The sequence below is a fragment of the Furipterus horrens genome, unplaced genomic scaffold, assembly GCF_987537825.1.
Source record: "Furipterus horrens unplaced genomic scaffold, mFurHor1.1.pri manual_scaffold_8, whole genome shotgun sequence".
NCBI classification, from domain to species: Eukaryota; Metazoa; Chordata; class Mammalia; order Chiroptera; family Furipteridae; genus Furipterus; species Furipterus horrens.
The window spans coordinates 11102747-11115442 of record NW_028327178.1 but is presented as its reverse complement, the minus strand read 5'-3'; the positions used below and the strand labels follow the sequence as shown (position 1 = coordinate 11115442).

Sequence of the window (12696 nt, the reverse complement as noted above, 5' to 3'; positions counted from 1 at the left end):
CTTCCTCCCCCCCCCCCCCCCCCCACCTTGCCTTCCTCCTGCTTTATTTCATCTCCTTGGGCACTTGGGGGGACTTGGAGGCTTTATCTGCAGAGTGTACTAGAGTGTCTCTAGTAACAGTGAGGACGGCACAGTAATGTCACAGTGCTTGATGAGGTCATAAATAGTGAATGCAGAGCCTAAAACTGGGTCGATGTAATAACAGATATGAAAGAGAAATGGAGAGACGGATCAATTCTGTTCGTCAAGAAACACAGTAGCGCTAATGGGCAGTGCATCAGCAATAGTTTTTGGGTGTGATGATCAGAAAGGCGGGTGTAGGGAGTCTTTGGTTTACTTTTGAATTTATGTATTTAAGTGATGTAGAAAATAGTGCACATTTATTGTGGAAATATCAGTAGCCATGTATGAGGCAGGACAGAAGAACCCCCTTTGGCCTTCCACCCTGAGCTAGATGCTCTGAGCATAGTCCTTAGATCTTTTCTTTGCGTGTGAATGTGTGTGTGCGTGTGTGCATGCGTGTGTGTGTGTAGTGGGGGGCAGGGAGTAAGAATTACATGGTAGCATCTTATTGTTTATCACTCCACAGTCGCTGTGGAAATGTTTCTAGGTCATCATTGGTATCTCTAGCTTAGCCTTTTCTGTGGTCAAGAAGCATTTGAGAATGCTCAGAAGCTGCTGTGTTGAAGAGCAGCCAGGACTTGGCCTGAAAATGACCTCCCAGTTTGTCCGGAAGTGACCACAGTAGGTGATTGCTGCAGCTGGACATTTGTGGCTTGCACCTCAATTTTTCAGATTATTTTTGAGCCCCGCAATGTCCCATGTACTATGGAAGGCACTGGGCAGGAAGGGGACGTTAGACAGGGTCCGCACCTGCCTGCTTAAATTCTGCACCCCCTTCATCCCTAAGTCTTTGGCCAGCTGCAGAGGGAGCCACCCGCACCCCTGCTGTGGGAGACCTGGCTGGAGGAACCTCACTCCTGGTTTCCTGGGTGGCCACTGGGTGTAATACTCCTCCAGGTGCGGGTTGCCTGTACGGAGTTGGCCTGCCTTGGGGCAGACATTAGCCCAGAGGCGTGTACTTACGTTGGGCCTTACAGCATCCTCAGCCGGGAGTTCAGACTGTCATCCGCCAGCGCGCTCTCTAGGTGGGGTGACCACCATCCCCTGCGCCGAGGGCCGCAGCCTCTTGCCCTCTGTGCAGAGTGCTCCTACCGCAACGTCTTGTTTAGGTGGCTGACTGCTCACTTGGAAGCTCCATGCTGTGCCCGCGGGCCCTTACCCACAGCAGACCGCGTCTTGCCCTTGTGGGCCTCCTTTAAGATTGTTGCATCCACGTGGATGTACCTAAGTTCTACTTGGCTCGCTCTCAGCTTGCAAAAACACCTTTTTACCTAAAGATTTCTTTTGAAAATGTTTACTTCTTCTGTCTTCCCTCTTTACAGTCTGTTTTATTTATTTTAATGTTGGATGTCAAAAGAGTTCCAAGTTTATCTATAGAAAAAATAAATCGTTACACAAGAAGGAACAGCTGCCTAACGGAAGTAGTGGGCTTGTGTTCTGCGCCTTTAGGGTTGACCGGGTTGGTAGGAGGGATTTTCAGGAGGGTAGGCGTGTCGTGGAAGGTGTGGCTGTGGGGTCCCCATTCTCTGAGGAGCAGCTGAATGACGGCCCGTCTTGTGGGAGGAAGGGTCCAAGGTCACATGCAGGTCTGCCCTTCTCGCAGGGCTTGCCTGCTCTTGGTTTTGCTACCAGCCGCCTGCTTTGGAGGCGGAGCCTGAGCTGGACGAGCTGCTGGGAAAACCCCAGAGGCCTTGTGGTGGCTCACAGAAGTTCTCTAGAAGAGCTGCTGGGTCAACTTTTATTAATTTTTAATTTTTAAAGATTTTATTTACTTTAAGAGAGAAGGGAAGGGAGAGAGAAAGAGCAGGAGAGAAACATCAATGTGTGGTTGCCTCTTGTGTGCCCCCCAGCTGGGGACCTGGCCTGCAACCCAGGCATGTGCCCAGACTGGGAATTGAACCGGCGACCCTTTGGTTTGCAGGCCAGCGATCAATCCACTGAGCCACACCAGCCAGGGCTGGGTCAACCTTTAAACTTTCTCTAAAGCGTGGTGTATTCCAGAAATGTTTCTCATGGAGTCTTGTTTTGGGGGGGCGGGGGACAAGGTGTTCTTTTTCTAAGTCCTTCTCCCAAAATAGGACCTCATCCTGCCAGGGAGAGAGGGTCGTGCCAGGTTTACCTGGAGTTTAATTTGCACCAGGGAAGCTAATTAACGATGGTCCTCAGTGATGGGGCTTGTTTTCAATGCACCCGTGCTTGGGTTAGAGGGCAGTGCAAGTGCGCGGCTCAGCATGGGGCCCAAGCTCCTGCTGATGCCGTGGGGCTGATATGGAGGCCTCAGTAGTGATACGGGGGCAGGGGGCGGGGCGGGGGGCGACACAAGTCTGTGACCCAAATAAGGCTCAAGTCCCTGTAAGTTGCCGCCGTGGAGCGTGGAGTTAGCCAGCGTTGCTGGGTCCAGCTTGCACACGGAATGGCACCTTTTCCACAACAAACACTTGGAGACTAACAGTGTCACACGCCTTAAGAATGTATTCTTTCAGAAAGAGGTTTATAGTCCTATCTCAACAACAAAGAAATGAGGGCAGTTATGAATGATCAGATTGATGTTATGTGTAAAAGAAGTATGCGTGGCAAAAATGCTCATCAAGTTAAGGGAAGGGCGGACGGGGGGAGGGATACAGCCAGTTTGTATGGCAGAGAGCGCTAATTTCCCTACTGTGTAATGAATGATCCCCTACAAATCAATAAAGAAGACCAATAACCAAACTGAAGAAAATGATCAGAGAGCACAAATAGTTCAGACAACAGGGGATACCAGTGTCAATTACATGTCTTGAGATAGCCTCACTTATGATAAGAGGAATAGCAATCAAAACTACTGAGATGCCATTTTCGAAGATTGTATCGCCAAACACTCACATTGTAATAGCACCGCGTGTTGACAGGGGCGTGAAGAAACTTGTCGGGGGGCTGTGGATGGGTAGGTTCAACCTCCTCTAGCAACTTGGAAATACTTTTCAAAACGACACAGGCCTGTGCACTTAGAACCAGCACCCCCCAGTTCTGCTCGTTTATCCACAAGGTACCCAGGCACGAGGGAAGGGTGGGCGTGTGCCCTGGCTGATGCCATCAGAAAGGAGCAGGAGTAACAGACGTGTCCGTTAGAATGGCCGCATCCTGCATCCCGCATCCCGCGTTCGGCTTCGGCCTCAGTCCTCGCGCACCAGCTCATTCTCCTCTGCTGCGTTTCCTGCTGGTTTTGTCCTCCGCCAGGTTCCCTCTGGACGGCAGCTCCTGGCCTCGCCTTGTGGCGGCACAGAGGGTAGCTCAGGCAAGCGTTTGGGCCTGCCTCTGATCGGGTCACCCCTGACCTGGGAGCAGGGGGATGGAGTGTCTGATACATTGGCCGATAGTGGAGTCATCACTCATTTATATGTAAAAAAAAAATTCCAGCCCTCTGGCTCCCACGCCCCCCTCCCTGTCTTCATGTCCTCTTCCTGTTCCCAGTCCATGTTTCTGTCCCTTGTCCTGTCACTTACGGATGAGGCAGCAGAGCCCACCTGTATTTTGAGACATTGTAATTGTATGCATTGTAATTAAGTCATAATCATCACATCAGTCTTAGGAAGTAGACATTACTGTAAAGGGTCTGGGGCTCTTACCTGAAGCCACAGCAGTTAAGTGGCAGAGCTGGAGTCGGAGCCAGGTGTGTTTGCAGGGACTCTGCCTCCAACCCCTTGAGGGTCTGGGGCATCTGCATTTACAGCCCCCAGGTGGTGAGACCCAAGCAGCTGGAGCTGGGAACCACTGGTCCACACCACCAGTGAGCACTGAAGTTTACGGGTGACCTTGGCAAGGTCAAGGGCTCAGCTCCCTGGTGCTCTGCTTTCTGGCTGGGGTTCTCGTTCACAGGGCCAGGCCTATCTTCTTGCAGGAGACAATTCTCTGAAGTAAGTAATAGGTGCTTGGAAAGAATTTTGGCAGCGGACAGTGGGAAGGACCCCTACGTGGGAAGGACTGGGCATAGTGCCCAGTGCCTTGAGGGTTCTAGAAAGAATATGATTCCCTGTGTCTTGTGGTTTTTGTTGGTCATGTCAGCTTCAAATGAGGTGGCTCTAGATGAATGTGGGGAACCCAGAGGAACGTTGGATGACTTGTCCTCTTCTGCACTCATTCCTGGGAGAGTTGCTCAACCAGATTGGGGGTTTGGGGCTGGGGGACAGGAACCCTGAAGAAACATGCAAAGAGTCAGCAGATAGGTGCACGCAATGAGGGCTGGGGAAGAAGGATTAGAAAGGAAGGAAAAAAAGCCTTTTTTCGGGTTCTTATAAATCAAAAGAAATATAAAGAGAGAATTTAAATTTTAAAAAACTGACATGATTAGGGTTTAAGTTCAATAAACTTCATTACATATAAATGTAATATTTTTGTATTTACATCATATTTTCTGTAGCAGACAAATGGAGGAAAAGTTGTTTTCCTTTCTATGTATTACTGAGATTTTTGTGTTCTCTTAAGTACATTTTAATATTAATTATGAAAATCAAATAACCTGACACTGGAAATGGAAATATGTGTTAGTAATATTCAAAGATGATGGCATGCTCCGTTTTTTTTCTTGTGAAAAAGAATCAGATGGAACTTACAATCTGAAAGCGGATATGAAGATAACATTAAAGGCCAGACCCCCTCCGCGCCAATGTGTCCCATTGTCCTTGGTTTGAGTTCAGGGCTGAGAGACTGTGGATGGGCTGCTACCTTAGGGCAGCCCAGTTGCTTCTGTCTAAAGAATTGGGTCCATGTGCGAGGCCTGTTTTATCTCTCGTGCACATTTTAATCCAGAGACAATTCATTGTAGGGACTTAACATGCATTTTAAGGGATAAAAAAGGGAGCTTGGACATGAACAAAAGAGATAGTGTCCAGAATGTAAAGAGTGTGGGGCAGAGACTCACAGAGGGCAAGTGTCCAGCCGAGCAAGGCCCCGAGGACCCGTGTCTCATGTGCAGGCTAACCCAGGGGACACATTATTTTCTGCCTCATCAGACGGGTCTTTACTAGTCTCCTGGGGAAAGACAGAAGTTAAAATATATGCATTGAACTTGAGAGTGAAAAGGGACCCCAGAGCCACCGATTCTTGAGCCCGGCTGTGCATTGGAAGGGCTCCCATGGGGAACTTGGGTGCCAGTGTTACATCCACTGGGTGCTGCCGGGGCCAAGCACCCAGCACCGAGAGCTGCAGTGGAGAAAGAGTGGCAGTTTTATTATGGACGGTGCCATCCAGGGGGGACAGGAAGCTCATGCTCAAAGCCTGAACTTCCCAGTGGCATGGAGGTTACAGATGTTTATGTAGGGCAAAGTCACGGGACACTGTGGGTTAGGCGTTCGGGTCATGCTGGGAGCTGATTGGTCAGAGGTGAGGTAAGGTGGTGAATCATTCCTTCCAGTCTTGAGGACAGCTCAGAGGTCCTTCCCGGAATCCTTCTATTTGGTGTCATGGGAAAGTAGCCAGGGGGTCAGTGCACCTTAGGGGTCGGGAGCTGCTGAAGCAAGATGTTATGTGTAGCTTGCCAGAGGCCCGGACTGTGGGACCAATAGTCAGGTCCTGGCTACTCCACCACATACACACACACACGTACACACACACACCCAGCTACTCTACACACACACACACTCAGGTCCTGGCTACTCCACCACACACACACACACACACGTATACACACACACACCCAGCTACTCTATACACACACACACTCAGGTCCTGGCTACTCCACCACACACACACACACACACACACACACACACACACGTATACACACACACACCCAGCTACTCTACACACACACACACTCAGGTCCTGGCTACTCCACCACACACACACACACACGTATACACACACACACCCAGCTACTCTATACACACACACACTCAGGTCCTGGCTACTCCAACACACACACACACACACGTATACACACACACACCCAGCTACTCTACACACACACACACTCAGGTCCTGGCTACTCCACCACACACACACACACACGTATACACACACACATCCAGCTACTCTACACACACACACACTCAGGTCCTGGCTACTCCAACACACACACACACACACACACGTATACACACACACACCCAGCTACTCTACACACACACACACTCAGGTCCTGGCTACTCCAACACACACACACACACACACCTGGCTACTCTACACACACACACACTCAGGTCCTGGCTACTCCACCACACACACACACACACGTATACACACACACACCCGGCTACTCTACACACACACACACATACCTGGCTACCCCCCCCCCCCCCCCACACACACACACATACACTAGCTTTTCCCCAGGGGGCTGCTGATTTCCTGGGGAAAGGCTAGGTCTCTAGAACTAGGATTTACAACTAAATTTAAACGAAGTCTCAAGGACCCTCCGTTTCACCAGGACTCACTGGAGACCCGTTCATTCGCCCGGAGTTGCAGGTGGAGGCAGGAGGAGGACTCGGGCCTCCTGACTGTGGACGAGTCAGCATTCCAGGGGTCATGGGACACATAGAATTTAACCCCCAGAACCTTCTCCAGCGCTGTGTTGCTCGGGTCCCACAGTCTCTGCTCTTGACCTTCCAAATGATGTCACTCTCTGGACAGGACCCTGCGTAAGCCTCCTGGCCTCCATCTGCTTTTGAATAATGGGACTTAAGTAAATGCGTCATTCGGCCTGTCCTGTGGACAAGAGGGTCTCTTTCCACGAGCAGTCTGCCTTGCTTGGTCTTGCAAGTGGGTTCATTCGTTTGTTGTCTTGCTGATGAAAATAGGCTCAACAGCTTAGTATTCTTGCAGTTGGTCTATGCAGCAAGACGGAAGTGGGGAGTCATTTCTCAGCCCCCCTCTCCTGCATGGAAGCCGCGCCCTGACCTTCCTTCCAGGCCCCTTTGTCAGGCAGCAGCAGGGTTGTGAACAAAGCCTTTTCTTTCACCTGTCCAGGGTGCCAAAGCCAAGGAAACCCTCCCATTATCCTCTGATACTTACACAGCACCTGCCGCCTCCTGGGAGTCTTCAAAATGGCTGTGGAAAGAAACCGTTCTGCCTGCAGTGCCTATTTTTAGACTTTCTATAAAGCCCACGCTAGATTGTTGCTGTCACTCTCTCTATCCACTAACCAAGCCTGCTGTTTGGGAGGCAAGGGGATCTTTTGTCTTTAAAAGTTCGGCACCCTCTGGCTCCAGCCCCTCAGCTCTGGACTGCTCCGGGGTACGTCCCTGCCCTCCTTCTGTCCAAAACCACAGCTATGACCTTTATACCAGAGCACTGGCACTAATCTGACTGCGGGAAGACATGTACTTCACAACAGTGAACCCTGAGTTAGAATGAAAACTAGTTAGTATGTCCTGTAACTCTCGGTCTGCCCTGGGCGTAACCTGTTCAACTAGAAAGGGTTTAAGCTTTGGGCGCTCCCATCGGCTGCCCAACTTCAGGACAAGCGCATCTGAAGCTCCTGCCACCATTCCATAACCAATTATATAGAACAGGTTTAAGGCCTTGGCCTCAGGCATCAGTCCAGCCCCTCTTTGGCCAGAGGCTTTAGCTCTTTTCTTCCTTCACACGACCCATCAGTTGTAACTAGTGGCAACTGTGTGACTTTCAAGGCAGTGGTAATTCCAGGTGGGTCCCAGCACCCGGAAGCAGTGAGAGGGGGGCAGTTTTTTGATCATCTACTTCTTTTCCACCATTTCCCACGGTCCTCCTATCTTTGCCACATAAGAGAACTCATGTAATTTTTATTTTGTATTAAGTTTTGGGATTCATGTTATTAAATTTAAAGTAGGTAAGCTGAATATTTTCTAGGGACTTCCCCCTGCCCCCCCAAGTTGAAACTCCAGTAGAACCAAGCCAAATGTTTCTTTAGGCAAAATGAAAAATTTAAAAACCTTATCGGGGAGTGGGGATGGGAAGAAAGACTATACATAGACAGGGAAAAAATTGGAAGGGCTGCACAATGAAGCATTAACACCTTATCAGGGTAGTAGGATTATCAGCTATTTTTGCATTTAGTAGTATCTACATTTTCTTCATTAAGTCTGTCCTTTAATGTTATCAAACACATAGGAAGAAAAACAGCGCTCCTGGAGATCTAGCTAACATACTACAAAGGAACTCATCCTAAGGAAAGAGTGAAGAATGCATTAGTGTAGCCTGATACAGCCAAAGAGTTAGCTATAGGACGAAGAAGTGTTTATGCCAATGAAAGGGTTACGACAACTTCAATTACTTTCATTGTGGTATACCTCTGAAATGGAATGGTATGACGCCATTAAAAATGAGTCGTCGATATATTTTTAATGACATGGAAACATTTTATAAACAGGTCACAAATTGGTTTTAGAATTTGATCCCATCTTTTTATAAGAAACATACTTATACAGAAATAATGAAAAATATCTGAAAGGGTATGAATACATTAATGTACTAATAGTGTTATCTCAAAGAGGGGGATTCATGGGTATTTACTTTTTTCCTTTGCCTAACTGTGTGTATTGTATAATTTCCTACAAAGAATCTATCTTGCTTTCATAGACACTGGAAAAATTTATTTCAGTTTTAGAAAGTAATTGCTTCTTTAAGAACCTGTGATTTAAACTGCAGTTGACCTTCGAACCCCATTGTTTAAATCCATTTCCTTATGCCTTTAAGAGAATTAAAGCAATGATAAAAAGAGCTTAAAATGACAAACTGATTGTCAAATGGACTGTTGATAATTTTAATGGCTGAGATCTTTAACTGCCATCTGTACCAGTGAATAGTATTCTTTTTTTCTTTCCTGGTGTGCTGGCTTTTTATAGCAGTCGCAGCAGTGCTTTGATGACACTCTACTGAAGGTTAGAAGCTTCATTTTTGTCCTGGGAAGCTAAATAGTGAGGCTGGTTCTTAGTGGTGTTAGCGTTGACGACGCTCTGAGCCCAAGGGCCTGGGAATAGTGGCTGTATTTCAGAATTCAGAAGCTATTCCTGTTTGTTTTTGTTTTTTTTTTTTTAGGTTTTGCAGCTAAGTTTCCTGGGTTGAGGCTGGCAGGAGCCTGGCTCCAGGGTAATTGGTAAATTCCTAGGCAAGACATTTGCCTTACTCTGTAGCAGCTTCAATTTTTATTGGTGAGATAGACTCCTTAAAGAACAAATGACATTAAGCCAGACCCTGGTCTATACCCAGAGTGTGAAATTGTGTGCACAGATGACAACTGTTAAAGACCTCAGATCAATAAGACTCGGGGGCAGTGCTTGGCAGGCCCTGACCAGCCAGTCCATCTCCAAAACCCCAGTGCCATCATGGTACTTGGCACGTGGAAGGAGCTGGGGAAATACTTGAGAATGAGGCAGCTACTGACTTGGTTTTCGAGCCAGAATCGTGAAACTGCAGGAGAGGAGCTGCGCTTTCTGAGACTGGTAGATTAAACGAGCGGTTCAAGGTCACAAATGATGCCTGGTTACCAACGCTACTCCCTGCGTGTATGGTGCACCACTGATTTGATAACAAGAAGAGAGAGCAGCGGGCAAGCTCCTGCATGGCTTTCCTGTGAGACACTTGCTGATTTCAGGAAGGTTAAGGTGTTAAGTTGCTTTATATGAAGCAATGGAGGTAGTTAATGGTGTCAGCCGGTCTCCCGATGCCTGGCTTACCCAGTTTAGTGACTCATTAGCCCTCTGCCAGTTGACTGCTTACTTGAATGCTTTTACAGGGTTGCCTTGCAGGTCCTTCTGTTTCCTCTCGGAACACAAGAAGCAGCACTTTCTGCTGGGTTGGCTGTGGGGATGCAGCCCCCACGTACTAGTGTCTGTCCTTTAGTGGAGTTCAGCAACTGTCTAGTGATGCTCAGAGATGCTGGGCGCTAGAGACCCTAGGCTTTTTTGGCCTCCAGGAGTTTATCATCAGTTGCTAATCTGAGCTCAGTCTGACCTTGAAAGGGGCCATAGATTTCCAGATGTTAAAAAAGAGAAAGACAAAGCATCCTTTAATGTATAGAGTGTTTGCCATTGTGCCTGCTTACTGAATTTCGGATTGTTTTAAAGAATTGGTATTCAGGTTGGACATGTCACATTCCAATACAGGCCACCAGCCTCCATGGCCTTGAGGGTGTGCTTGTGGTTATTACAGAGGTTTTTAAAAATAAAGTGGCTAAGAAGAGAGCGAGGCCAGTGTGTGTATGTGGTGGTGGTGGAGGGGAGTGGGGCAGGGGGTCCTGTGTGGTCCGTATTTCTCAATGTAAGGTCTTCGATATAGGAGCTATTTCTTTGCTCTCTCTATTTCATATATGAGAGTGTACTTTTGACTGGAAGACAGCATGTACTAAAGTTTACCTTCTGCATTAATCTAGTGTAAAATCAAACTGTCGACCAAGTACTTAATGTTATAGTTGTTTCAAATAATGTGGCTAGAAAGGCAGGGCATTTTACATAGTGTACGGTCCTGAAAATTCCTACCCTCTTGTGTAACCCAGGCCTTTTCCAGCTGCCTAGAAAACCCGCAGGCATCGTCTTCACCCCAGGGTGCACCGCTAGCATCATTTTACAGCACATCCTCGTGATGCCACGTAAAGACGAATTTTCCACTTCTTCATTCTCCGTGGCTCTCCGTTCCGCTGGCAAATTTTTCCTAAGGTTGTTACCTGACTTTGAGAGCCTCCTGGACCTAAAGGTATTGACCAGGGATTGAGGGAGTCTTCTGGGAAGTAAAGTGGTTAGAAACATTTCTTCCAAGGTCACCTGATGGGCAGCGGTTTGCCTGGCACCTGGTTCTGTCCTCCAGCTGCACAGAACAACGCTCATGCTCCCTCCCGGGTCTGGCTCACTCTAGGTTCTGGGTCTTCAGCTGGTAGAGATGCCAGCCTCATATTTTCCACTGAAATTGGCTCTTGGCTGTTACAGCCTGGGAACACCTTGGCTCTTTGCTTCTCTTTTCTCTGTCTGTTTTGGGAATTTTATTCTTTGTAGCCAAATCACCGGATGTTGGATGGGGCAAAGAACAAAACTTTTATCTTCCTTCTTGTATTTAGTGGCCTGATCAAAAGTCTGTGGGAAAGAAGGCCGGTTGGAAAGAAGCTCTGGTGGGGAAGCCCAAAGGTTGTCCTTGAACAGCCAAATTCGCTGTCCAAAAGTTAATGTAATGCCTCTTGGAGGAGAACGGGTTGAAGATGGTGTGGAGTTCATGGCTGCAATATGCAGGAATTACCACCAGATGGCGATGGCGGCTTCTTGGCCCTGGGAACTCGGGGCGGGGTGGGGGTTGGGCCTCCCTGCCTGTCAACATTCTGGAAGCACAGGCTTGACCAAATACTCAATGCCATTGTCATTCGAATCAAAGAGTGGTCTTATAAGTAACATGTGAACCCCATTTTAAGAAATCGTCGTCGGCAGCCGTCCGTCTCGAGAGACGATGGTGTAGCTTCTTAAGAGTCTATCTGCACTGCCGAGAATGGCTGTGCAGTCCGACTCGGGAGTGACATGGTAGTATCTGTCTCCTCCCGTGTTGAATCGACATCTTGCGATGACGCTGAAGCTACAGAGCCTGGGCAGGGTAATATGGAGGGTCTGCTGTTGCCCATGCAGCAGACCCCCCCTCTCTTCGCAGCTGAAGGATCCAAGGGAAAGACGGAGTCAATACAGCTTGGCTTCAGGTGCGCCGCAGGAGTTGCCGGTGTTGACTACAACGTCAAACCGCCTTAGGGACTCCGGCTCCGGATTTTCTGTCGGGGTTTACTCCCTTAGCCTTTCCCCTGAAGAGGTATGCCGCAAGGCAGCGGAGGTTTTTTGGAGTCAGAGTTTTCCTTCTCTGATGTACCCTGACTGGAAGATCGAACCAGCGACACTTAGCTCGCAGGCCGACGCTCAATCCACTGAGCTAAACCAGCCAGGGCATATTTTAAGAAATAATTGCCTTTTAAAAGACATTAAAGAAAAAGACCTGGCTCAAGTAAGAGCCCATTCTTTTTTTTTTTTTTTTTTTTAACACTTAAAAGTGGGCATGATCTTGGCCTTGAGGTGGGAAATTACAGGAATTGGGGGCAAAAAACCCTCCTCTAACTTGGGCTGCGACGTGCTGTCTGGAAGGCTTTGGGCAGAGGGGTCATGTGATCTGGCTTTGCCTGCTGTCTGTCAAAATGACCTTTAGATTGGCCTCCATAATCTGTTGGAGATACTCATTAAAATAGAGAGGAGAAGAGACATCTTTTGCTGTTGGCTGTGCATAGGACCCATTCCGCAGTGGAGGCAGGGTGCCAAGGGGGCACGAGGTGGTTTTCGGGCAGTGCTTCCAGAGCCACAGTCTTCTGCAGGCGGGCGGGCGGGTGAGGATGAGGAAGGGACCCCGCCTGGGATCTCATTGATTCCTTAAGACCGGCCATGGAGGAGGTCTCAGGCCTCCATTTCTACAGATAAGGAGGTGAGCCAGGGCCAGCTAGTAGGGTGTCGGAGATGGAATCCAAAGCTGAACCCACCTGATGAAAATATACGCTCATACCCTGTCTATGAGGACAATAGACCAGTTACTGTTTAAACAGTAGTATCTTGTGGGGAGGAGGGTCTTCGTGTCCTTGAATGTCCTTCCTCTCAACATTGGCATGAACAT

General features: G+C 48.4%; 1 protein-coding gene and 1 long non-coding RNA gene across 4 annotated transcripts in view; one reads left to right on the top strand and one right to left on the bottom strand.

The window, feature by feature from the left end:
• The window catches only part of NEDD4L (NEDD4 like E3 ubiquitin protein ligase), a 307610-nt gene that overhangs the window by 111902 nt on the left and 183012 nt on the right, over positions 1-12696 (top strand). The gene's annotated exons all lie outside the window — the stretch shown is intronic.
• Positions 5313-7217, bottom strand: LOC150002518 (uncharacterized). The gene is made up of 3 exons (XR_016512620.1): positions 7111-7217; positions 6534-6760; positions 5313-5605 (listed from the first exon to the last, which is right to left on the bottom strand). It is a non-coding gene; the product is annotated as an uncharacterized LOC150002518 (long non-coding RNA).